General features: G+C 42.8%; 1 pseudogene across 1 annotated transcript in view; it reads left to right on the top strand.

Moving 5' to 3' along the window:
* Positions 1 to 2,146: 2,146 nt before the first annotated feature.
* Positions 2,147 to 26,985, top strand: part of LOC101396693 (sodium/glucose cotransporter 1-like) — a 71,647-nt pseudogene continuing 46,808 nt past the window's right edge. Inside the window, exons 1-6 of the transcript XR_015549846.1 lie at positions 2,147 to 2,615; positions 5,986 to 6,081; positions 6,999 to 7,070; positions 11,278 to 11,382; positions 19,484 to 19,543; positions 25,526 to 25,630. The product of XR_015549846.1 is annotated as a sodium/glucose cotransporter 1-like (transcript). The remainder of the gene's footprint in view (positions 2,616 to 5,985; positions 6,082 to 6,998; positions 7,071 to 11,277; positions 11,383 to 19,483; positions 19,544 to 25,525; positions 25,631 to 26,985) is intronic.

The raw sequence follows: 26,985 nt of genomic DNA on the forward strand, positions 1-26,985 counted from the left end.
TCAACAATTTTTACATTAATTACCTATTGAAATACTATTTTAGACACTCGGTTAAATAAAATATATTATTTAAATTAATTTCACCTGTTTCATTTACTTTTTTTAATGTGGTTACTGGAAAGTTTAAAATAATATTTGTGATACACAACAAAGGAAACAATCAACAAAATGAAAAAGCAAACTATAGGATGGGAGAAACTATTTGCAACCATATATCTGATAAGGGGTTAATATCCAAACTATATAAGGAACTCATACAACTCAATAGCAAAAAAACAAATAACCCGATTAAAATTGGGCAAAGGCCTTAAATAGACATTTTTCCAAAGAACACATATAAATGGCCAACAAGTATAGGAAAAGATACTCAACATCACTAATTATCAAGGAAATGCAAATCAAAACCACAATGAGCTACCACCTCACACATGTTAGGATGGCCATTCTCAAAAAGTCAAAAGATAACAAGTGTTGGCGAGGATGTGGAGAAAAGGGAATACTTGTACACTGTTGGTTGGAATGTAAATTGGTACAGCCATTATGGAAAACAGCATGGAAGTTTCTCAAAACGTTAAACATAGAACTATCATATGATCCAGCAACCTCACTTCTGGGTATATATCCAAAGGAAATAAAATCACTATCTCGAAGAGATACCTGCACTCCCATGTTCACTGCAGTATTATTTACAGTAGCCAAGATATGGAAACAACCTAAGTGTCCATGGCCAGATGAATGGATGAAGAAAAAAAAATATATATATATATATATATACACACACACACACACACATACACACAAACACAATAGAATATTATTCAGCCTTTAAAAAGAAGGAATTCCTGCCATTTGCAACAACATGAATAAATGGGGAGGACACTATGCTAAGTGAAATAAACCAGACACAGAAAGGCAAATATTGCATGATCTCACTGATATACGAAATCTTAAAAAAAAAAAAGTTAGAGGCCAGCCAGGTGCCATAGTGGTTAAGGTCTCCGGCTCCGCTTCAGCAGCCTGGGGTTCACAGGTTCGGATCCCAGGCGCAGACCTACATACCACTCATCAAGCCATGCTGTGGTGGCATCCCACATACAAAATAGAGGAAGATTGGCAACAGATGTTAGCGCAGAGCCAGTCTTCCTCACCAAAAAAACAAAAGTTAAACTCATAGTAACAGAAAGTAAAACAGTGGTTACCAGAAGCTAGGGGGTTGGGGAAAAGGGGAGATATTGATCAAAGGGTACAAACTTTCTGTTATAAGACAAGTAAGTTCTAGAGACCTAATGTACAGCATGGTGACTATAATTAATAATAATGTATTGTGTACTTGAAATTTGCTGAGAGTAGATCTCAAGTGTTCTCACCACACACACAAAATGGTAACTGAGGTGACTGATACATTAATTAGCTTGTTTATGGTAATTATTTCACAATGTATACATACTCAAAACATCACGTTGCACACCTTAAGTATATACAATTTTTATTGTCAATCATACCTCAATAAAGCTGGAAAAAATTAAAATAAAATCTGTTGTTCACATAACATTTCTTTTGGACAGCACTGAACTAAAGTAGGACTACAGAATTCGGCTCTGGAGGCTGAGACCATAGACTTCTGACCGGCTACAGGGACAGGCCTCCCCTCCCTTGTGGTCACAGACTCAGACTAATCGGTTATGGAGAGAATTACATGGGTTAATATATGCAAAGTGCACAGGAGGAGGTCTGGCACCTAGCAAGAGCTAAAGTGTTAGCTATTATTATTATTTTTATTAGTATTATTGACCAATATTTCTAAAAATACAATTTAGCAGAGAAACACACCGAGAGTAATGCTTGACCTAGATTGAAAATTGTCTAGATTGAAAATTCGAACATCACCAGTAAAAGATAAAAGTACACAAAAAAAAGATGAGGACCCTGTGTGATCAGCTGATCTATCAGGGTCATGACTAGGGCGAGGCGAGTGGGACACTTTCCTTGATGTAAAAGTTAAGGGGGCATCAAAAAATTCAGGACTCAAGATAAATAATATTCTAATAAATCCAAATTAATGCCAAAATCCACACTGAACACAATATCAAAATGGTAAACAAAGATAGGAGCAGTATTACTGGCTTCGTTTGCCCCAGGCTCCAACATGGTGGTCAGGACACACTGTCACTCACCCTGCCTCGGTAGCCCCACGCTAGCCCCGCCCCGCGACCGACTCTTAGTCCGGGAGAAAACGACTGCGGCCGAGAAGGGAGAGCGTTGCGCCCGGACTAGCAGCGAAAAACGGCTTTCCGTCTTCTCGCTAAACGGAGCAACTCTAAGGAAGAAGGTCTTCGTGACCTCGCGGGAAATGAGCCGCGCTGAGCCGCGGAGCCTGCCCCTGCCGGGAACTCCCAGGCTGCCCCGCGGCCCTTCCCGGGATGCCCTGCGGCGGCGGAGCAGAAGCCAAAGCCGTTGAGGTCTCCGTGGACGTTCGCGGTGCCCGCCTGGCTATGAGCTTTCCCTGGTGTGGCATCCCCTCGAACCGGAGCGTCCTGGGCTCCGGCGCCCACAGTGTCCTGGACATCCTGGTGATGGTTTTGTACCTCCTGCTGGTCCTGGGCGTCGGGTTGTGGGTGCGTGGGGCCCGGAGGGGAGGACAGGGCCCCGGACACAACCTGAGTTTGAGCCTCCCTGCCAGTCACGCGGTCCCCACCTCGCTCCCCGCCCCCTGCCGCCCCAGCACCCTCTCATCCCGGCCCTGCCTCTGCGGAGCCCTCAGCGGAGACCTCGCCACCCTCCCGTCGCCTGGCTACTCCCCGCCCTTCCAGCCAAGACTAAGGGCACGTCCTCAGCGGGGGAGCCATACTGGACCGACCCCGCCTTCCCGCCCCACCGCCAAATGAAGGAACAGGTCAGATCCTCCCGTGCCCGCTGCCTGGACCTGAAGCGGTGTGTCATAAGGAGTCGTTGTCATCATCATGATGTGGTGGTAATAATGTCGGCTACCAGTGATTAGACGCCCAAGTGCCAGGTCTGTGCTGAGTGCTCTAGGTGCATCACGTCCTCACAGCCATGCTGTGAATAAAATACTGTTGTTTCCTCCAGTTTCGCAGATGAGGACACTGAGGCGCAGAGAGCTTAAGTAACAACCAGGGAGTGATGGAGTTCAGATTCCAACCTAGAGCTGCCTGATCTGACTCCTGAGCTTGAGCCCTTTGCCTTGCTAGCCAGGCCTCAAAGGTCGCATGTAACTTAGGGCTCTAAGCGTCCCCTTAAATTTGAATAAAGAGCTTGTATTTTCTCTTTTAGTGCAAGGTTCTCTTAATAGGGTGGAGACCATGTCTCCTTTACTGCCATCCGCCTGCTAGACCTTAGCATGTAAGCACTCAAAAAGGTGTCCCTTAACCCTACTACCCAGACCCTGCCCAGAAGGAGGCTGCCCATGTTGCAGTGAAAGATAGATGGCTATGGAAGCTTCAGCTGGTGTCATGGTATCCCCCCCGTGCTAAGCCGTTAACCGTCAGAGGCCTCTGCCTGGCCTGCCTCACCAAGCAGGGCTGTCTGGCAACAGTGCCACCATTTGCTAACCAGTGGGAGAGTTTTTATTGTGGACAGCGCCCAGCCAGCTGAAGCTTTCATGCCCATGTGACCTTTACTTTGGGGTGCTTCACCAGGTCACAAGGAGGATCTTACTGTGCAGAATCTGGCCCTTCCAGGTACCGTCATTGGACATTCTTTGGAGGGCTTATGTGAATCATGAGGCTGCTAATGGACAGAGTAATGGAGACATCGGTCCATCCTGTTAAGAGAATTTTGTACCAGAAGAGAAAATACAAGCCCTTTATTCCAAATGTAAAGGAGAAATCTGAGGATTTATCCAGATCATTCAAACATCTGATTTTTTAAAAATTGGCCTCAATTATGAGAAACATCCTTCTAGGTAGGGCAGGGGCTCTGAGTAGTGAGTACTTGTTTTGGGATCCTTCCCCCAGTGCTCTTACTGAATTAGGAAGCCCGCACCCAGCTTCCTTCTGGGCCCAGTTGGAGCCTAAGTCTGGCCAAGATCAGAGGACTAGTAAGCCATCTGGTCACTTCCAAAGGCAACCTGCTAGTCCCTCTGTTCTTCTGGGATCCGTAAAACATGCACGGTTGTCCTTGTCCAGAATGCTTTGATAGTTTCCTTCTTTATATTATTATCTTTCCATTGGTTCTTTTAAAAAATCATATATATATATATATATATTTTTTTTTTTTTTTTTTTTTTGCTGAGGAAGATTTGCCCTGAGCTAACATCTGTTGCCAATCTTCCTCTTTTTTGCTGAGGAATATTCACCCTGAGCTAACATCTGTTGTCAGTCTTCCTCTATTTTGTATGTGGGCCACCACCACAGCATGACCTCTGACAAGTGGTGTAGGTCCACACCCAGGAACCGAACCCAGGCCACCAAAGTGGAGCATGCTGAACTTAAGCACTAGGCCACTGGGGCTGTCCCCCATATATTGTTTTTAATTTCAGAAGTTTTACATGCTCAATGTAAGAAGTGAAAAGATGCATGAATATTTAAAGACTAAGTTACTATTCTTCCCCCATCCATTCCCATCTCTCTGAGGTAACCATGGGCCGTGTGTCCTTCCTCCCCTTTCTCAGTGCTTATGCAAACATAGACACATATGGAGAGTTTTTGTGTTTGTCTTTACAAAAAATGTGATCATATCATGCACATTCCTCTGCAGCTTGCTTTTTTCACTTGCTATATGGTGGAGAGTCCTACAAGTCGATAGATAGAGATCTAGCCGGTGTTTTTATTAGCTGCATAATAGTCATACAAACATGTACTGTTCAGCTGTTCCGTACTAATTGACACTGAGATTGTTGCCAGGTTGTTGGTTTTTCTTTGAATGTGTTAGTGCTTTTAATCTACGTAGCATGGATTCCTGAAATTGGAATTGCTGGGTCAGAAGGGTGTGTTTACTTGAAATTTTAGTAGGTGCTACTAAATGGCAATCCCCAGAGCTTGCTGAGATTTACATTTCTCATAAGCAGCGTATGGATGTGCTCTGTTCCCCAAGCCTTCGCCAGCCCCGCTAGGTTCTGTTGTTGTTGTTTGCCAGGCTGTCAGGTGAAGAGCGGTATCTCGTTGTAGCTTTGATTTGCACTTCCTGGACTCCTAGTGAGGGTGAGCATCTTTCCATGAGTTTATTGTCCATTGATTTTCCTCTTCTCTGAATAGCCAGTTTATTTGCCCATTTTTGAATGGGTTGTTTGACTTTACTTTTATCAACTTGTCTATTATTTGAATTGCTAATGTGTTCCCCAAACTATCATGTATCTAGACCAGTGTTTCTCAGCCTCAGCACTACTGACATTTAGGGCCAGATAACTCCTTATTGTGGGGGTCTGTCCTGTGCGTTCTAGGATGCTTAGAAGTATCCCTGACCCCTCCCCATTCATGACCAAAAATGTCTCCAGACGTTGCTAAATGTTCCCTGGGGGATGGAGCAAAAATCACCCCTGGTTGAGAACCAGTGGTCTAGACTCTGTTAATGGTGTCTTTTTGTCATTGGAATTTTTGTTTACTTTGAAGAAGTCAACTCGCTCTTTTCCTTTACATCTTCTAGATTTCTTGGCTTACTTATGAAAGTTTTCCCCCACTCCAAGGTTGTACAAATATTACTCTATATTTTCTTCTAATATTTTATAAGTTTTTAAAAAATATTTAAATCTCTAGAACATCTGAATTTACTTTTATGAGTGATGTGATGGAGGAGTCTGGCTTTATTTTCTTCCAGTTGTTAAACAAACCACCCTTTTCTCACTGAACCCAGTTCCGCACAGTTGCACAGGTAGGGCTCCTGTCTGAAAGTGTTCATGAGCTCTGTCTGCTGAGTGCCCACAGGGAAATCTTAGTCTTGGTTGCTGGTGCTTTGGCTCTCACAGGATGTTAAGGGGGAAAAAACTTACACTTTTTGTTGTTTGTTTTCCCTATCAGTCTCAGCCCAGAGATCTCTGAGAAAGTGTTGGATGCGTCTTCTGCCCCACCAGCCTGGCTGCCGTGATGGTTGTATTAGTCCAGAAAGAGAGCAGGGAAGAAGGAAGAGGCAGGGACGTGTGCTTAAGCCACCTTCTTTCCAGGATCTCCTCTTCTTCCTGCTTGGTTCTTTCTTTAATGGAGAGAGGGTGCTTTTATTCATCTGAGAACAGTTTGTAAACTCCTTTTAAAAGTGCTGTTGCCCCTCTACCTGCATATCACTGATACCTTCCTTAGAAAGGTCGGCTCTGCACATAGCAGGCCTTTGATAAACATTTAATGAATGAATGAAATGAAACTAACTTAATGTGTCTGATTTAGAGAGTTGTTTCTTTGGTTTAAGGCTTTATGATGTGAGGGTACCCCATTATAACGCAGATGCCTCAGATGGCTGTGGTAGGTTCACTCTTCCCACAGAAACACATTTCTGTCAACCAGCTGCCATCCTTGGGTCATGCTAGTCCTAGGCAACCCAAGAAATCCCCAGTATTGTCTTGTGACCGCACCGGGGTCTGGGAATCAGGGCTGACCCTGAGTAGAGAGGACTTGGATATGTTGGAAGGATGCCACCGTAATGGCACCCTGACTGCTCTCTGGAGCAAGCCAGGTGCACGTTCAGATTTGCTCTTCCTGATTGATCCATACATTCACTAAACCATTTGTCTCCAGACTGTGCCAGAAACTATGGTGCTGGTTGACTAGTTGGAAAAAAATAAAGCAGTATTATTTTCACAAGAGTGAGGAGAAATGGACATGCCTGTGCAATCTCACAGCTGGAAGAGACTGTAGCCTTCAGCAAGGCAGCCATGAGCCCTCCTCCAACTCAGGGGGTCAGGGCTTCTCTTCCTGCAGAGAAAGGAGGGGAGAGTGGGTTTGGGGATCTCTGCTTACCCATAAGCAAAGGTCAGCATTTGAGAGACCTGTGCCTTTGGAGCAGTTTGGTTTCTTGTACGCCATTGTTCTGTCGTCGTTGTTGTGTGTTTGAAGGCTGTCCTGTCAAGCAGTCGTGGGACAGTAGAAGACTTCTTCCTGGCCGGCCGAAGTCTAGTGTGGTTGCCGGTGAGAAAGCCTTGCAGGTGTCAGTCCATGTCAGAGGCTGCCTGTTAACTTGTTTGTTACTTGAATTTAGGTGTCTTATACCCAAAATAATTTGAAGTTGCTAAATCAGGAGTCATTTTATTAGTAGTTCGTTAACTCTTAAGTAGTTTCTTACCTAAATGTTTCCGTTTAACTCAGTTTAGTTCAGTAACCATTTATTACGTGCCTGGTATGTATGAGGCATTGTTCTGGGTTCCAGGACATAGATAGGAAATACACAGTCCTGCCCCGTGGAAGCGCACAATCTAGAATGAGGGCATACATGTATCCAGCAAATTCCAGTGCATCACAGGCAGTGCATACAGTGAGTCTCGTAGGAGGCGCATGGGCCAGGTACGGATGAAAGGCAGACTCAGGCTTGCTGGGCGCACAGTGTGGTGAGACGGAAGACGGCTTACAGGGGGGTTGTGCAAGCAGGGTTGGGAGATGGAGTAGGTGTCTGCCAGGGAGAGTGTGAGGGCATTCCAGGCAGAGGGAACAACGTATGCCAGAGCATGGAGGTGTGGAACCGCACGATGCTGCATGGAGGGAGGTGGGGTAGAAGGGCTGGAAACATTGTTTGTTGTTTCTGTGTTAAATAATTATTCATTGTATAAAGTGATTCTCTCCCAGAGGAGTGCCTCGAAACCCCCACAGCAGTGGAGGCAGCTGCCCCTCCATGGCCTAGTATCCACGATGGGGTGAGTGGGGGTGCCCCAGGGAGGAGGAGGATGTGGGGTCCCGGCAGGGCGCAGAGTCTGAGGGACCCAGCCAAGCCTGAGCCAGGACAGCTTTGTAACTTATGTAGAAATATGCGTCCAGTTCTCACACAGGAATGTAAGGTACACTTAGAGAATTGTGCAAGAAGCAGGCCTTGTTCACTAATGTATTCTTTGTCCTCAAATGTTGACCAGTCTTGTGGCGAGGATTCGGTTTTCCACGTTGGGGTAAGGCTTCATGGAGAGAAGTCTTGTCTGGGGAGGAGGGGGTGTATTCCAAGGGAAGAGGAAAGCGTGCTCGTTAACTCCGAGGGATCAAACAACCACACAGAAATGGCTTTGCCTCGGTTGGCTGGGAGATTTGGGGACAAGCATTTTCCTGGTGTTAACTCTGAATTATGTTTAAATCTTCTGTTTTTGTAAACCTGGTTTAAAAAGAGATTGATTGTGGCAAAGAAATGTTTGCAGCGGGCCTCCTGCCTTCGTTTATTTGTGAGCAGAGGATTCTAGCAGCACTGTCTCTCCCTGGGCTGGGAGGCCCCCAGTCTTTTGCCTGAGCCACTCTTGGCCTTGAAGTTGTGGTTTCTGTACCCAGAAAAATGGCAGCGTGCTGCCCACATTCCCTTGTACAACTGTGACACTTGTAGTGGTTTTCAGAAGACATTAACATGCTTTGGCCTCTCAGTGTTTGTGTGTATGTTTATTAATTTCTTTATTATTAGCAATATCGGGATTATTGCTTAATGAAGAAAATACATTATGGTATTATTAAAGGCAATTGAAATAAAAGAACAATTTTGCCACTCCAACTTTCTTTTTCTCTCATATTTTTCTTCAGTCAGCAGATGTCTGTTGGGTATCAGTTGCTCTTGTCAGGGCCCTCCACATGGCTTATTCTTGGGGTTGGATCCCAGTCCTCCTCTCACCGGCTCGGCAGTGGTGACACTCTGACACTCTCTGTCCTCCTCCCTCCCTGTTCTGTCACCTGGCTCTCCTCTCTTGCTCACCAGCCACATGCGTGGTCTCCCTGGCCGGTTCTCCCCACCTCCCCGGCTTCTTAACGCTGGAGCTCCCCGGGGTCAGCGCCTGTCCTCTCCTTTCCAGTTACACTCGCACACTTGGCATCCTTGTCCAGTCTCCTGGCCTTAAATACCAGTTACGTGCTGACACGTCCCAGGTCCCTCCCTTGACCTCTGCACTGTGTGTCCAGCTGCCTATCTGATACCTGCCCTTGTGAGGGCTGTCAGGTCTTGAACTGAACGAGTCCAGAAGGGAACTGGACTTTCCTCTGCAGATCTGCTCCTCCCCTCTTCCCTGTCTCCGGAATAGCAGCTCCATCCTTCTGGTTGCTCAGGTTGGCAGCCATGGAGTCGTGTTAGACTCTGTTCTCTCTCACACCCAACATCCAATCCCTCAGAAAATCCTGTGACTCGATCTAAAAAATGTATTTGAAATCTGACCACTGCTCATCAACTCTGCCTCCAGGCCCACGCTGCCGTCGTCTCTCACCTGGATTAATCATAACAGCCTCCTCTCTGGGCTCCCTCCTTCCACCTTTGCTCCTCTATATCCCGTCTCAACAAAGCAGCTAAAGGGAGCCTATTAAATCTCGTCAGACCATGTCACTTTTCTGCTTAAAACCCTCTGGGGGCTCCCGTGTCACCCAGAATGAAAGCCCAGCTGCTTATAATGGCCTATATCAGGCCACAGGTGATCTGTACCTCCTTACTCTCTGACCTTGCCTCTCAGGACACCTGTCCCCAGCTCTAGCCAGTGTCCTTGAACAATCCAGCCATGCTTCTGCCCCAGGGCCTTTGCCCCTGCTGCTCCCTCCACCTGGAGTGCTCTCACTAGGGATGCCCATCGCTTGCTCCCTCATCTCTTCTGGTATCCCTCAGCTCTCCTCTCAGTCTACCCCAACCGCCCAATTGCTCAGCACTTCCTATCTACTTTTCCTCCTTTCTTTTTCTCTCTAGTACTTATCACTGTCTGTGATGCTATAAAATAATTCCCTAATTTATTTTATTTATTCTCTTCTTCCCAAAAGAATGTTAGCTTCATGAGGGCAGGGATTTTTGTCTCTTTCACTCACTAATATATCCCTAATGCCTAGGACGGTGTGTGGTACATACTTCACAATGGATGTTTATTAATAGTTATTGAATTAATGAATGGTGACCTTTTAACCTACCTATTCATTTAATAATGTACTAATATCTTCCTAGGTTTATATAAACATAGATAAGTAGATATAGATATTTTATGCTTATATGCAGTTGCATAGTATTATATTGTATGGACATTCCACCATTTATGCACCATATTATTGGGTAATTTAGACTGTAAATAATTTTTCACTGTTATGATAAGTATAGCAAACATTCCTAATAGTAAAAATAACTGCCATTACTGGAGTACTTATGTACCTCTTCTAAGATTTTTTTTCCTTATATTTGTCACTGCTAAGATGTTTGGTGCCTGTATGCTCTCGCCTCTGTCTTATTAGTGCATTTTACCTTTTATAGTTATTAAAAAAAACAAGTCTTGTTTAATGCTTTTGGTCTTGAATGCTACTCTATCTTAAGTTAATATTGTCAATGCTGGGTTTTATTTGTGTGTTTGTTTTTACCTAAAAGGCTTTGTTATTTTCAGCCTCTCTTGTTAATTTGGTTTTAAGGGTGTCTTGTGTCAACAGCATAATGGTTGGATTTTGATTTTGAGTGGAGTGGCTATCTCTACTCAATTAAAAAGCTATTATTGGTTTAGGAGGGATTTTGTTCACTTTAAATGCCTCTGGGATTTTTTATTTTGAAAGTAACAGATGTTGGTTGTAAAAAAAAACAAAAAATTACAGTCCAAGTATAGAACTTGAAATTTTCTCCCCATTCCATCTCTATAACCATAATTCCACTCCCGGGAAGTATTTTGTTATATATATAGTGCCAGAATCACTCCTGTGTATATATAAACATATATATGCACAGGTGTAACTGGTACACGCAAAATTTTTCTGAAATGATATTATGCATATTGTTTACCTTGTTGTTACCACTTACTAGAGCTCCTTTATTCTTTCTGTGTGCTGCATTGTATTTCATTGTATTCATGTACCTTAGTATTTTAACCAGTCTCTTATAGAGAATCAGTTAGATGTTAGTATTTTTAGCTTATTTCAAACAATGATGAAATTACACTCCTGCCAATATTTCTGCATTAGGGAATTGCAAGTAAGTCAGTGGAGCATGTGGAGGCTGGCAACGTAAGAATGGCTGTTCTACTTTTTTCTCTTTCTCCTTCTTTTTGGCTTCTAATTTATGGTTAGGGTTTGCATAGAAGAAACACAAATGGGAATTCTGTCCAGGGAATAATCCCTTTTGAGGAAATATAAAATTCAATTTGAGTTTACATTTGTGAAAATTAATTCTTGGAGTTGGACTAAGTTCTGATATGTAATCGTCTCTGATTTTCAGATAGGTGCTTCTCTTTTTGCCGCGAATATTGGCAGTGGCCACTTTATGAGCCTGGCTGGGAAAGGAGCGATGTCAGGGATCGCTGTTGGGGCCTTCGAGTGGAATGTAAGTGATACCTTTTGCAGCAACTAACCTTCACCTTTATTGTTGTCCAGATCAAATTCATAAACATAAAAACTTGCTCTCAACGCTGAGTAAATATTAAAGACTTCTTGAGAAGTCATGGAAGAAAGGAACCAAGTTTTTGATTTCTCAAAAAGATTGTGCTAGTTTTCATTCTTCTTGGTAAATTAATGAAGAGATAGAGAATGTTTACATTTCAAGGAGCATAGGAATACAGTGAACAAAGAACTGTTAGGAAGCTAGTAACATAGGGTAAAGATCATATTAATATTTAAATATATGTGTGTGTATGTATGTGTGTGTATATATATGTATGTATATGTGTGTGTATATGTATGTGTGTATATATATATGTATGTATATGTGTGTGTATGTATGTGTGTATAGATATATATGTGTGTGTGTACATATGTATGTATATGTGTGTATATGTATGTGTGTACATATTTCTATATATATATTTGCAGTGTATATTGAAGATGGGCTCAACTGAGCTCTTTGAGATATTTAACTAGTTACTTCAAAAGTCCTAATTGGTCTCTTAGGAATACCAGGTCTCAACTATAAAACTTATAAAATGGATTATTTATTTAATCTGTGGAATATGTTTGTTGTAGGATAAAGAATTTGTTCACCTAAATTATAAGTGAATTTATAAGTCTTGGGTTAATTAACCTATCTCTATATAAATCATCTGGCTTTTTTTTTAATAAATCAGAAAGCTCCCTACTTTCTGAGTCTCATCTTTCTTCTTATAGACTACAAAAATAAAGAATACTTCTAGCAGAGTCAGTTCCAAATCTAATAAGAAGTCCTGGTCTTTACCATCATTTACCTCTCAGAATTTACTAGCATCTCATTCATATATTCAACTTACCTACCCCTTCTTTGTAAAGAAAGCCAGAGCCAAATTTATTACTTAATTTCATTAACTTGTGTGAAATTTTTGTATAGTTTCTCTCCCATTTCTCTGAATGGTTTCTGATTTTTCTTTTTTTTTTCCACTATCTTTTATATTTAATTATAAGAGACCTTCATTCCCATCTGGAAGTAGGCAAACAATAAATTAAAAATAAATACCTTCAAAATTGTCTCAGTTAATCCCCCTGAATTAAAAATACACCTTTTTATTGGCAAAGATCAAGTGCCTCTAAGTCAAGTTTGTTGTACTGGAAGGTGTCTGCTGGGCTGTTATTTGTAAGGTCCCGGGAGTGATACATTTATGAAGCTCAAAACAGATAGTAACTGGGGAGGAGAGTCAAGATGGCGGCGTAGGCAGACTCTGAACTCACCTCCTCCCGTGGACACAGCCAATTTACAACTACTCGTGGAAAACTTACCCCTGAGACAGAACTGAAAACTGGATAAGAGGAACTCCTGCAACAACGGACAATCCTAACTGGGGTAGAAGAGGCAGAGACTCCCTTCTGGAGAGGAAAAACGCCGCCTTCACAAGCTGCCAGCTTCACGGCCGCCAGGAGCAGCGCACAGGTACGCAGCCTCCCTGGAGGCGCGGGGCCCTGAGCCGGGGAGTGCCCCCGCTGGGGGCATTTTGTGGACCCAGCACAATCGACACCAGTGGCATAATATGTGACTGTGCCTGCTACTAAAGCATTGAGTAGCACCCCCAGAAAACCCGGTTCACAAAGAAACTAAAACTGGCTCTTAAAGGGCCCGCGCACAAACTCACCCGTTCTAGAAAGCATCCTAAAATCACCAGAAAGAAAGGTGCACAGTGCTTCGGTGACAAGAGACTCACCTAATAGGCCCTGAGTGCATCTCGGTGAGGGGTGAGACCTCTCCAGGGACTGGGACATTGGCGGCAGCCATTGTTGTGGCCTGGTGTGAGCGTGCTGACACAGAAGCCATTGGAGTTCTCCCTGAGACCTGCTAGCCCAGGGTCTGCTCCACCCGCTAGAGCACTGATTTAATCCAGCTCAGCCAGGGCAGGCAGCCCACCCCAGAGACTGGCCCCACCCAACAACAAACCCTCAGGCAACGTGTGGGCCTGCATAGATTGGTGACTGGATTCTCTGCAGCCTGGCAACTGAGCTGACTTGAGCGGGGCAGGGTGTGCACAAGGAGCGGGTGGAGAGTGTGGGGTGGTGGCGGAGTGCGTGGGGCTCCCGCCTTGGAGAGACTGGGTCCGCTTGGGGAGGTCGGGGCGCTCACACGGGGCAGGACTGTGTTGACTGTGTGTGTGGACCTGTGAGCAACAGGGCTTGTCAGCTGCAGAAGACTTGTGCTTCTCAAAGACCCACATAGGAGGTTTGCCCCACCTTCCAAAGCCTGAAACAATTGGGTGCTCCTGTGCCTGAGGGCAGCCCCACCCAGCTGCAATCCTCAGAGAGCTGACAAGAGACCTAATAGGCTAGAGGTTTACAGCAATTGTAAGGCCCTGAGCCTAACAACCTGCCACACTGGGGGCCTACTCACTTAAAAGAAATACTGCAACACAAATGTGGTATTAGAACTTACAGCCAACTGTGCTGGGGCCCCCCACACCTGATAAAGAGACTGAAGGGCCCACAACAACTACAAGCAGCTGAGCATTACAACAGCTGGCCAGGAGCATCACTCAGCCTCCCTGGGCACCGATAGGGAGAGCTAATAGGCCACAATAGAAGGACACACGTAGCCCACATAGGGGCCACCCCTGGAACATTGAGAACTGAGGGAAGCATACTGGAAGCCTCCTAAGCCATCACTTACATAAGGTCACCTATCCAAGAACAGGAGACGTAGCTGACCTACCTAATACGTAGACACAAGCACAGGGAAAGAGGCAAAATGAGGAGGCAAAAGAATACATTCCAAGTAAGGGAACAGGACAAAACCCCAGAAAAGGAACTAAGTGAAACAGAAATGAGCAACCTACCAGACAGAGAGTTCAAACTAAGAGTGTTAAGGATGCTCACTGATCTGGGGAGAAGAATAGATGAACTCAGTGAGAATGTCAACAAAGAAATGGAAGATATAAAAAAGAACCAATCAGAAATGAAGAATACAATACTGGAAATGAAAAATTCATTAGAGGGACTCAAAAGCAGAGTAGAGGATACAGAAGAACGGATCTGTGAGCTGGAAGAAAGACTAGAAGAAATTACTCAAGGTGAACAGGTAAAAGAGAAAAGAATTCAAAAGAGTGAGGACAGTCTAAGGGACCTCTGGGACAACATCAAGCGCACTAACATCCGTGTTATAGGTGTCCCGGAAGGAGAAGAGCGAGACAAGGGGGCAGAGAATTTATTTCAAGAAATAATAGATGAAAACTTCCCTAACCTAAGGAAGGAAGCAGACATCCAGGTACAGGAGGCACAGAGAGCCCCAAACAAGATAAACCCAAAGAGGCCCACACCAAGACACATCATAATCAAAATGTCCAGAATTAAAGATAAAGAGAGAATCCTAAAAGCCGCAAGAGAATGTCAAGTTACATACAAAGGAAACCCCATAAGGCTATCAGCTGACTTCTCAGCAGAAACCTTACAGGCTAGAAGAGAATGGCACAATATATTTAAAATGCTGAAAGGAAAAAACTTACAGCCAAGAATACTCTACCCAGCAAGGTTATCATTCAAAATGGAAGGAGAGATCAAAATTTTCCCAGATAAGCAAAAATTAAAGGAGTTTGTCACCAAGAAACCAGTGTTACAAGAAATGTTAAAGGGACTGATTTAAGGGGAAAAGAGAAGACCACAAATAGGAAAAATTATCTATTTCCACGATTAGAACGTAATGGACACAAATGCACAAAAAAGAGGTTAGATATGATATCTAAAACATAAAAGGAGGGAGGAGGGTAGTTAAAGAGTACAGGTTTCAGACAGAGGTCAAACTAAAGTGACCATCAATTCTGTATAGAAGAAGTAAGGAACAGAGAAGGACTACTAAAACACTGAGAAAAAAAAAAAGTTAAAAAATGGCAGTAAGTACATACTTGTCAATAGCTACTTTAAATGTCAATGGACTAAATGCTCCAATTAAAAGGGATAGGGTGGCTGACTGGATTAAAACAAGACCCATATATATGCTGCATACAAGAGACACACTTCAGACCTAAAGACACTCACAAACTGAAAGTGAAGCGATGGAAAAAGATACTCCACATAAATGGCAATGAAAAGAAAGCTGGGGTAGCAGTACTCATATCAGACAAAATAGACTTTAAAACAAAAACTGTAAAAAGAGACAAAGAAGGGCATTACATAATGATCAAGGGAACAATCCAACAAGAGGATATAACACTTGTAAATATCTACGCACCCAATGTAGGTGCACCTAAATATATAAAGCAATTATGAACAGACATAAAAACAGAAATAGACAGTAACACAATAATAGTAGGGGACTTTAACACTCCACTTACACCAATGGATAGATCATCCAAACAGAAGATCAATAAGGAAACATTGGCCTTAAACGACACACTAGAACAGATGGACCTAGTAGATATATACAGAGCATTCCATCCAAAAACCGAAGAATACACGTTCTTTTCAAATGCACATGGAACATTCTCCAGGATTGATCACATATTAGGCCACAAAACAAGTCTCCATAAATTTAAGAAGATTGAAATAATACCAAGCATCTTTTCTGACCACAACGGTATGAAACTAGAAATCAACTATAGGAAGAAAATGAGAAAAGCCACAAATACATGGAGATTAAACAAAATGCTACTGAACAACGACTGGGTTAACGAAGAAATCAAAGAAGAAATCAAAAAATACCTGGAGACAAATGAAAATGAAAATACGTCATGCCAGAATTTATGGGATACAGCAAAAGCGGTTCTAAGAGGGAAGTTTATAGCGATACAGGCCTATCTCAACAAACAAGAAAAATCTCAAATAAACAATCTAACAATGCACCTAAAGGAACTGGAAAAAGAAGAACAAACAAAACCCAAAATCAGTAGAAGAAGGGAAATAATAAAAATCAGAGCAGAAATAAATGAAATAGAGACCAAAAAACAATAGAAAAAATTAATAAAACCAAGAGCTGGTTCTTTGAAAAGATCAACAAAATAGACAAACCTTTAGCTAGACTCACCAAGAAAAAAAGAGAGAAGGCACAAATAAGTAAAATCAGAAATGAAAGAGGAGAGGTTACAACAGACACCTCAGAAATACAAAAGATTATAAGAGAATACTATGAAAAGCTATATGCCAACCAATTCGAGAATTTGGAAGAAATGGATAAATTCTTAGAATCATACAACCTCCCAAAACTGGATCAAGAAGAAGTAGAGAATTTGAATAGACCAATCACCAGTAAGGAGATCGAAACAGTAATCACAAACCTCCCCAAAAATAAAAGTCCAGGACCAGATGGCTTCCCTGGTGAATTCTACCAAACATTCAAAGAAGACTTAATACCTATCCTTCTCAAACTCTTCCAAAAAATTGAGGAGGGGGGGAAGCTCCCTAACTCATTCTACGAAGCTGACATTACCCTGATACCAAAACCAGACAAGGACAACACAAAAAAAGAAAATTACAGGCCAATATCACTGATGAACATCGATGCGAAAATCCTCAACAAAATACTAGCAAATCGCATACAACAATACGTTAAAAAGATTATACACCATGATCAAGTGGGATTTATTCCAGGTATGCAGGGATGGTTTAACATTCGCAAATCAATCAACGTAATACACCACATTAATAAAATGAAGAACAAAAATCACATGATCATCTCAATAGACGCAGAGAAAGCATTTGACAAGATCCAGCATCCATTTATGATAAAAACTCTGAATAAAATGGGTATAGAAGGAAAGTACCTCAACATAATAAAGACCATATATGAGAAACCCACAGCTAATATCATCCTCAATGGTGAAAAACTGAAACCTATCCCTCTAAGAACAGGAACCAGACAAGGATGCCCACTGTCACCACTCCTATTTAACATAGTATTGGAAGTCCTAGCCAGAGCAATCAGGCAAGAGAAAGAAATAAAAGGGATCCAAATTGGAAAGGAAGAAGTGAAACTGTCACTATTTGCAGATGACATGATTTTATATATAGAAAACCCTAAAGAATCCACCAGAAAACTTTTAGAAGTAATAAACGAATATGGTAAAGTTGCAGGATACAAAATCAACGTATAAAAATCAGTTGCATTTCTGTACACTAACAACGAAGTAGCAGAAAGAGAAATTAAGAATACCATCCCATTTACAATTGCAACAAAAAGAATAAAATACCTAGGAATAAACTTAACCAAAGAGGTAAAAGATCTGTACACCGAAAACTATAAAACATTTCTGAAAGAAATGGAAGAAGACACAAAGAAATGGAAAGATATTCCGTGCTCTTGGATTGGAAGAATTAACATAGTTAAGATGTCCATACTTCCTAAAGCCATCTATAGATTCAATGCAATCCCTATCAAAGTTCCAACAACATTTTTCACAGAAATAGAACAAAGAATCCTAAAATTTATATGGAACAGCAGAAGACCCCGAATAGCTAAAGGAATCCTGAGAAAAAAGAACAAAGCTGGAGGTATCACACTCCCTGATTTCAAAATATACTACAAAGCTATAGTAACCAAAACAGCGTGGTACTGGCACAAAAACAGACACACAGATCAATGGAATAGAATCGAAAGCCCAGAAATAAACCCACACATCTATGGACAGCTAATCTTTGACAAAGGAGCCAAGAACATAGATTGGGGAAAAGAAAGTCTCTTCAACAAATGGTGTTGGGAAAACTGGATAGCCATATGCAAAAAAATGAAAGTAGACCCTTACCTTACACCATACACAAAAATTAACTCCAAATGAATTAAAGACTTGAATGTAAGACCTGAAACTGTGAAAGTTCTAGAAGAAAACATAGGCAGTACGCTCTTCGACATCGGTCTTAGCAACATCTTTTCAAACACCACATCTGACCGGGCAAGAGAAACAATAGAAAAAATAAACAAATGGGACTACATCAAACTAAAAAGCTTCTGCACAGCAAAGGAAACCATCCACAAAACGAAAAGACAACCTAACAATTGGGAGAAGATATTTGCAAACCATACATCTGATAAGGGCTTAATCTCCAAAATATATAAAGAACTCATGCATCTCAACAACAAAAAAACTACCAACCCAATTAAAAAATGGGCAAAAGACCTGAACAGACATTTCTCCAAAGAAGATATACAGATGGCCAACAGACACATGAAAAGATGTTCAAAATCCCTAACTATCAGGGAAATGCAAATCAAAACTACAATGAGATATCACCTCACGCCCGTCAGAATGGCTATAATTAACAAAACAGGAAACAACATGTGTTGGAGAGGATGTGGAGAGAAGGGAACTCTCATACACTGCTGGTGGGAGTGCAAACTGGTGCAGCCACTATGGAAAACAGTATGGAGATTCCTCAAAAAATCAACGATAGAACTACCATATGATCCAGCTATTCCACTGTTGGGTATTTATCCAAAGAACTTGAAAACACCAATTTGTAAAGGTACATGCACCCCTGTCTTCATTGCAGCCTTATTCACGATAGCCAAGACTTGGAAGCAACCTAAGTGCCCATCAAGGGACGAATGGATAAAGAAGCTGTGGTATATATACACAATGGAATACTACTCAGCCATAAGAAACGACGAAATCCAGCCATTTGTGACAACATGGATGGACATTGAGGGTATAATGCAAAGTGAAATAAGTCAGAGGGAGAAGGTCAAATACCGTATGATTTCCTTCATTAAGTAGTAGATAATAACAACAATAAACAAACACATAGGGACAGAGATTGGATTGGTGGTTACCAGAGGGGAAGGGGGGAGGGAGGAGGGTGAAAGGGATAATTCGGTACATGTGTGTCGTGATGGGTTGTAATTAGTATTTTGGTGGTGAACATGATGTAGTCCATGCAGAAATAGAAGTACAATGATGTACACCTGAAATTTTTACAATGTTATAAACGTTACCGCAATAAACAAAAAATTAAGAGGAAAAAAAAAAAAAAAAAAAACAGATAGTAACTGAGCTTGTGGCTCATTTGAGGGCTTGGCCTAGATGGGACCTTGATCTAAGTGTTCTTCTTGTTTTCAGGCTCCACTTTTGCTCTGTGTTCTTGGTTGGATATTTTCTCCTATTTATGTTAAAGCTGGGGTGAGTGTCCATTATCAGTTACTCTATTCTTTACAGTATTTTTCTTACAAATACTGCATGTGTACATAAAAACACCCTGGAGGACAAGTTAAACTCAGTCTTTTGATCCTTGTACTGACTTCCCTGAATACTGTGAAATGCCTGAAATAACATCATTCTGCCCTGGGTAGACAGACGCCAGTAACTGCCTGCTGTTTCACGCTGGACCTTACTCAAGAGTTCACCTCTTAAGGCTTTCATAGAAAACATTTTAAAACTTTATTAAAAAATGAGACCTAAATAAATGAAGAGAACAACTATGTTAATGATTGGAAGACAATATCCCAAAAATGTTAGTTCTCCCAAAATTGGTCTGTGCATGGAATGCAGATCCAAACAAAATCCAAACAAGATTTTTTGAGGAATTTGACCAGCTGATTCTAAAATGTGTGTAGGAGATAAGGGGACAGAGATGTGTCAGTGCCCAGCTGAGAGAGGAGAACAAAGAGACGGTCCAGGCTGCATGTCTGTGGGCATGTGTGGAGTGACGTCATCAACATGACAGAATAAGAGTTTTCTACCGTCTTCTGCCCAAATAACACCAATTTAGACAATCACCCAGGGACGAGGGGGCCTTTGTGGAAGTCCAGGAGTCCAGTGGGGAAGTTCTAGCACACTCCTGGAGCAAAAAAAAAAATCCAAGATTGGACGCATTGAAGAGGGTAAGAGGAACAGTTTCACTTTACCTGCATCACCCCTCCCCCAAGGTGGCAAGAGGGACCTTCTCAGCCTGAGATTTCTCCCAGGGGGCAAATGAGAGCACGTGAGTAAGCGCCCAGCTACTCCACCTGTGTGGGGTGCTGCCAAAAAGACCCGCTTCTCTCTCACCCCATCCAGAATACTGAGGTGTGCTGCATGGCTGGGGGACAGGAAGTGGCTGAGAGAACAGCAGCCAGGGCTCTCAGATGGCATCAAAGGAGCACAGATCCTACTAACTGCTTCGCAGACTCTTAGGAAGCCTGCCAGTGAGCCGCTGGGGACTCCTCACCTGCAGATCCCCCAGCTGGCCCATAGGCACCCCAACATCCCACACACCTCACCCACATACACCTCCAACCTGTGGCCGGCTCCCTTAGAGCACCCCTGATGGTGGCAAGAGTGAGCCTTTGCAGAAAGCTAGTGAGCATGCACAGAAAGCCAGTCTGACTCTGTGGGATTGGGAGAAAACACACAAACTTGAGCATTCAGCATTGCCCTAGGAGAAGCAAGCAAAGAGGAGGCTGTCAGCATTTGGCCTGGCCTTCCAGGATCAAGAGAAGACATAAAATCTTAAGAATTCCCCCCCAAGAGGGAACAAGAAGTGTAGAGCAGGTGTACCCATAGAAAAGGTCTGAGAAAGCCTCAGAATCCCTAGCAGTCCTGACAGAAGGTATTTCTCTCCAAAAGCCAGGAGGAGGTGACCGCTTCCTCAAATGCAACGACAGCAATGCAAGATTTCAAGGAACATGAAAAATCAAGGAGACCTCACACCACCAAAGGAACACAATAGTTTTCCAGTAACTGATCCTAAAGAAATGGAGATCTGAGATTTGCTTGAAAATAATTCAAAGTAGTTGTTTGAAGTGAGCTCTGTGAACTACAAGAAAACACAGAAAGACAGTTCAACAAAATAAGGACAACAGTACAAGAAGAAAATGAGAATTTTAACAGAGATAGAGATCAAAAATAACCAAACAGAAATTCTGGAGCTGGAGAATACAATGAATGAAATGAAAAATGCAGTAGAGAGCATCAGCAACAGACTGGATCAAGCAGAAGAAGCAGTCTGTGTAGTAGAAGACAGATCATTTGAAATTATCCAATCAGAGGAGAACAAAGGAAAAAGAATGAGAAAGAGTGAAGAAAGCATATGTGAACTATGGGATACCATTAAGAGAAACAATCTACAAGTTATTGGAATCCCAGAAGGAGAAGAGAGGGAGAAAGGGGCAGAAAGCTTATTTAAAGAAATAATGGCTGAGAACTTCCCAAATCTGGGGTGAGATTTGGATATCCAAGATCATGAAGCTGATGGGTCCCCTAAAAATTTAAACCCAAAACTATCTTTTCCAAGACACATTATAATAAAACTACCTAAAATCAAAGATAAAAAGAAAATTTTAAAAGCAGCAAGAGAAAAAAAATTCTTGACATACAGGAGAACCTGCGTAAGGCTCAGAGTGGATTTCTCAGCAGAAGCCTTGCAGGCCAGGAGTGGGATGATATATTCAAAGTGCTTAAAGAAAAAAACTGCCAACCAAGAATACTTTACCTGGCAAAGTTGTCCTTCAGAAATGAAGGAAAGAGAAAGACTTTCCCAAACACACAAAAGCTGAAGGAGTTCATCACCGCTAGAGCTGCCTTACAAGAAATACTGAAAGTTCTTCAACGTGAAATGAAAGGATACTAATTGGTAACATGAAAACATAAGAAAATGTGCAACACACTAGTGAGGGTAAGCATATAATCAAATTCAGAATACTTGAATACTGCAATATGGTGGTATGTTAATCACTTAACTCTAGTTTAAAGGTTAAAGGACAAAAGTATTAAAAACTATAGCTACAAGTATTTATTAAATGGCTACATAACATTAAAAAAGGTAAATTGTGACATCAGAAACATAAAACGTCAGAGGGGGAGTAAAAGGTAGAGTTTTTGTATACAATCGAAGTTATCAGCTTAAAATAGACTGTTAAATCTATAAGGTGTTTTATGTGAGGCTTGTGGTAACCACAAAGCAAAAACCTACAGTAGATAGACAGAAGATAAAGAGGAGGGAATCAAAGCATACCACTGTGGAAAAATCATCAGTTCACAAAGGGAGACAGCAAGAGAGGAAGAAAGTAACAAGGGCACTACAAAACAGCCAGAAAACAACTAATAAGATGGTATTAGTATATCCTTACCTATCAATACTTACTTCAAATGTGTCGTTAGGCAATTTCATCATTGTGAGGACATCGTACACAAACCTAGATGGTATAGCCTACTACACACCTGGGCTATATGGAACTAATCTCATAGGACCACCATTGTATGGAGTCCATTGTTGATGGAAACATTATGCAGCCCGTGACTGTAATGTTATATGGCAGTTATGCCTCATAAAAAAACTTATTGCTAGGAAAAATGAAGGTGATTGGGTATGTAAAGATTTCTTAGCTAGGATACAAAAAGCACAAACCATAAAGGAGAAAATTAATATATTGGACTTCAAAATAAAACTTAAAACTTTGACTCTTTGAAAGATATTTTTAAGTAAATGAAAAGTCAAGCTAGAGACTGAGAGGAAATATTTATAGAACATGTTTACAAGAAAAGACTTATGTCCACAATTTATATATTTTTAAAAACTCTTTTTTCTTTTCTTTTCTTTTTTTGTGAGGAAGATCAGCCCTGTGCTAACATCTGCCAATCCTCCTCTTTTTTTGCTAAGGAAGACTGGCCCTGAGCTAACATCCATGCCCATCTTCCTCCACTTTATATGGGATGCCACCACAGCATGGCTTGCCAAGCAGTGCGTCTGTGTGCACCCGGGATCCGAACCGGCCAACCCCAGGCTGCCACAGTGGAGCGCGCGCACTTAACCGCTTGCGCCACTAGGCTGGCCCCTAAAAACTCTTATAACTCAGTAACAAGAAGAAGGTTTGTACAGACATTTCACCAAAGAAAATATACAAATTGCATATAATCATATGAACAGATGTTCACTGTCATTGATCATTAGGAAAATGCTACTTAAAATAAGACACCACTACACACTCACCAGAATGGCTAAGATTACAAAGACTGACACTGGCAGGAGTTGGAGAGGCTGTGGAGCAACCGGGACTCATACATCTCTTGAGGGAATGCACAGTGGTACGGCCACGCTGGAAAACAGTTTGGCAGTTTCTTAACAAATTAAACCTTGTGAACCAGCCTTTTTGTTCCTGGGTATAGATCTTTACCTCCCCAGAGAAATGAAAACGTACGTCCACACACACTTTGTACCTGAAGGTTCATAGCAGTTTTATTCATAACAGACAAACCTAGAAAGGATCCACATTGCGATAGGGGAATGGACAAACAACATGTGATATGGTACACTGCTCAGCACTGCAGAGGAATTATGCAACAACGTGGGTGAGTCTCAAAAACATCATAAGTGCAAGAAGCTAGACATAAAAAGGTACATAGTGTATGATTCCATTTATTTGAAATGCTAGAAAAAGCGAATCTGTGGTGACAACTGGTACTAGTTGTCTGGGACCAAGGGTGGGGTGAAGGCCTTGACTGCAAGCCCTAGGGGGTTTTGTGGGGGTGTTGGAACTGCTTTATGTCTTGAGTGTGATGGAGATTGCACAGCTGTATACAGTTTGCCAAACTCATCCAACTTTACACTTAAAATGAGATAATTTTACTGAGTGTAAATTATCCCTCATAAAACTGTTAAAAATTTTAAATATTTGTAGAGAGGGCATTAAAAATATGAAAGGCTTATTTGCCCTGCAGTCTAAGACTTGTAATTGTGAAGCCATATCCCAGGGCACTTACCTCAGGTTGTGACTGTATTTTGAGATGAGATCTTTAAATAAGTAATTAGGTTAAAATGAGGTCCCTAGGATGAGCCCTAATCCAGTATGACCTTACGAGAAGAGGAAATTGGACGCAGACATGTACAGAGGGAAGATGATGTGAAGACACAAGGAGAAGACGGCCATCCAGAAGCCACGGAGAGAGGCCTGGAGCACATCCTTCCCTCACAGCCCCAGCAGGAACCAACCCTGCTGACACCTTGACCTTCCAGCCTCCAGGACTGTGAGACAACACTGAGCCGCTCAGTCAGTCCGTCCTACTTTGGGACGGCAGCCCTAGGAAACTAATTCAAGTAGTAAGTCTAAAACAGCTTCAACCCTGACTGAGAAAGTGAGCCATCTATGGCAGTATATGGTTATGAACCAAATGGAGGATGGAGGTGATAAAAGCTGTAGGTGCTCAGGAGAGGGCCTATGGTTCCTGTGAAGCCCCAGGTAACTCTTCATGAGGCAGATGGAGTTAGAACCTGAAACAAATGTGTGAGGTAGGTGGACAAGAGCACCTGAGGATATTCGGGACAGAAGGTGGCACAGTATTCCTTTAGCAATTATTTACTCACCTGCCATGAGCCAGGCACTGTGCTCGGGTCCAGGAGTCTAATGAATAAAGAGGGCGGCTCCCTGCCGCCAGGGTGCACACGGCCTGAGACGATGAGAGTAGAAGTGACGAGGATTGTTCGGGGCACCAGCATGCACGTGAGCAGTGTTGGCACAGAAGACCAGGTGGGAGAGCTGTCTAGTCAAGTTCTGTCTCCCTTGAGCGCTTGTTGTATTTGTAACGTGATAAAGCATTTGATTTTGCTCTAAGATTATTTCATAAAACTGAGTTGTTGGGGCCGGCCTGGTGGCGCAAGCGGGTAAGTGAGCGCTCTCCACTGTGGCAGCCCGGGGTTCGCTGGTTCGGATCCCAGGCATACACCGATGCACCGCATGGTAAGCCATGCTGTGGCGGCATCCCATAAAAAGTGGAGGAAGGTGGGCATGGATGTTAGCCCAGGGCTAATCTTCCTCAGCAAAAAGAGGAGGATTGGCAGATGTTAGCTCAGGGCTGATCTTCTTCACAAAAAAAAACAAACTGAATTGTCATCATTAGACATTTTCAGTTAGCTGGATTTCCTTCTGCATGTCAAAGATTGCACAGGCAGCTAGATTCCAGGCGTCTTGAAGACAGCAGTATTGCCTCTCCTTTCTTATTTCTCCCATCTTAACGGGTGCTGTGTAACACAAAGCCAGAGTCGGTGACCCTGCACTTTGTGTTCCTGGGCCCCTCCCACCATCAGCTGCACCTGTGGGACAACCAGCACTTTGTGAGCAAGGTGCATCCCTGTGGGTCTGCCTCTTCTGGCACTCTGTCTGATGGTGACTTCTCTCGTTGCTTGTACAGGTGGTGACAACGCCAGAATATTTGAGGAAGAGGTTTGGTGGCTACCGGATCCCGTTCCTCCTCGCTATTATGTACTTATTCCTCTATATCTTCAGTAAGATCTCGGTGAGTTGTGTAAAAGCCAGCCCAGGAAAGAACCCCCCCAAAAAACCAATCACTAGGCAAGACTATGCTAGATTTGTCCCAGCAGTTCACTCTGGAGCCCCTCAGTTGGCCCCTGCTGTCAAGACTAGAGGAGAGGAAAAGTAGCTTCATAATACTTTGCAAAAAATGAAAGGCAGAGGCATCTTCTTTGTCTCCCAAGCCTGGGTTATAGGTCCCTCCTCTGGATTCTCAGAGAACCTTGGTCTTACCCGTGTCATGTCATTCGATGATGTCACTCCCCTGCTTAAAATAATCCAGGAGTTTCCACCACCCTTGCAAGACAACCTGAAGCCCTTGTTATGACCTGCAAGGACTGTGCTGTTCTAGCCTCTGCCTCTCTGGCCTTGTCTCCTCCCCTGTACTCTCCATGCTGTAGCCACACTGGCTGCCTTATTGTTTCTCAAATCCAGCAAGCTTATTCCCACTTAAAGCCCTTGACACTTGCTGTGTACTGTGTCTGGAATGTTCTTCCCCCAGATTTTTCAAATGTCTCCTCCTTGGAGAGGCCCTGCACAGATGTGCTTAGTCAATCTCTACTCCATTACTCTGTTTTTATTTTCTTTGTAACGTTTGTCACCATGTCACAGTAATTTGTTTCCTTGCTTATTGTCTGTTTTCTCCACGTCAGTGCAACCTTTTTGAGCACCAGGGCCTTGCCTGGCTTGTAGTGAACAAGTGCACTACTTCCTGTTCTGAGAACATGTTCAGCACATAAGACATTTGATGAATGTTTTTTTGAATGACCAAAGCAATGTCACTTATCACACTGCATGGAAATTGCCTATTTGGTGGTCTGTCTCCTTCATTAAACGTAAGCTACTTGGAGACAGTGTCTGAGTTTTGGTAACCCCTGTGTCTTCTGAACCCTGCCAAGTATCTACTTACTTGAGTAGTAGTAGAGTTTGCGCTCAGCAAACATTTGGTGAACAAATGGGTAGATGAATGTTGGGAGAATCTCTGCCCATTGTATCCCTGGCTTTGGAGACCAGAATAAGAAAGCAAGAGGTTCGCCAGTTCAGTGATGTGCAGATGCTTCAAAATCAGTGTCAACTAAGCCGGGGTCCACAAATCCAGCCTGTAGGCCAGTCTGCCTAGTGGTCTGCTTTGTACAGTCCTTGAGCTAAGAATGGTTTCTACAGTTTTAAGAAGTTGTGAAAAACAGAGACAGGGTGTGGCCTGTAAAGCCTGCAGTACGTACCATCTGGCCCTTTACAGAACAAGCTTGCCAACCCCTGCTAAGCTGTCCCCTTTGCCTTTCCCGACGGCGGAACTGCAGGAACAGCTTCCTCTCTGAGCACACTCGCCGCTCTGGGCTC

This window comes from Ceratotherium simum, chromosome 35 (genome assembly GCF_057802395.1).
Source record: "Ceratotherium simum simum isolate JZ-2026a chromosome 35, ASM5780239v1, whole genome shotgun sequence".
In the NCBI taxonomy this organism is placed as follows: Eukaryota; Metazoa; Chordata; class Mammalia; order Perissodactyla; family Rhinocerotidae; genus Ceratotherium; species Ceratotherium simum.